Here is a 1022-nt window from a genome sequence, read left to right on the forward strand (position 1 = left end):
GTGGTGATCTATCACGTCTTAGCATGCGCACATACTGTCAAGAAGTATGGCAGTGATGCTAAATTAGTTTGTCTCTCCACTGAATTATTAGAAAATAAGTACAAAATAAAATTATTTTTCAAAGTTTGCTAAAAAAAAAAAATTGGAATACATTTTACAATTTTTTTTTTATTTTGTCTACTTCAAAATGTAATGTTTCATTCAGTGTTACTTTTAATTTCTTTGTAATTATTTATGAAATGCACTAGCAATTTCTGAATGAAAATAGTTTCCTAGCATTATATATGTAAAGCGTTATTTACAGGTGCATCTCAATAAATTAGAATGTCGTGGAAAAGTTCATTTATTTCAGTAATTCAACTCAAATTGTGAAACTCGTGTATTAAATAAATTCAATGCACACAGACTGAAGTAGTTTAAGTCTTTGGATCTTTAAATTGTGATGATTTTGGCTCACATTTAACAAAAACCCACCAATTCACTATCTCAACAAATTAGAATACTTCATAAGACCAATAAGAAAAAAAATGTTTAGTGAATTGTTGGCCTTCTGGAAAGTATGTTCATTTACTGTACATGTACTCAATACTTGGTAGTGGCTCCTTTTGCTTTAATTACTGCCTCAATTCGGCGTGGCATGGAGGTGATCAGTTTGTGGCACTGCTGAGGTGGTATGGAAGCCCAGGTTTCTTTGACAGTGGCCTTCAGCTCATCTGCATTTTTTGGTCTCTTGTTTCTCATTTTCCTCTTGACAAATTTCCTCTTGGTTCAGGTCTGGTGACCTGGTGCTTTTTTGGTGCTTTTGGCAGTGTGGGCAGGTGCCAAATCCTGCTGGAAAATGAAATCAGCATCTCCATAAAGCTTGTCAGCAGAAGGAAGCATGAAGTGCTCCAAAATTTCTTGGTAAACGGGTGCAATGACGTTGGTTTTCAAAAAACACAATGGACCAACACCAGCAGATGACATTGCACCCCAAATCATCACAAACTGTGGAAACTTAACACTAGACTTCAAGCAACTTG

This window comes from Sinocyclocheilus grahami, unplaced genomic scaffold (genome assembly GCF_001515645.1).
Source record: "Sinocyclocheilus grahami isolate Dianchi unplaced genomic scaffold, SAMN03320097.WGS_v1.1 scaffold1460.1, whole genome shotgun sequence".
In the NCBI taxonomy this organism is placed as follows: domain Eukaryota; kingdom Metazoa; phylum Chordata; class Actinopteri; order Cypriniformes; family Cyprinidae; genus Sinocyclocheilus; species Sinocyclocheilus grahami.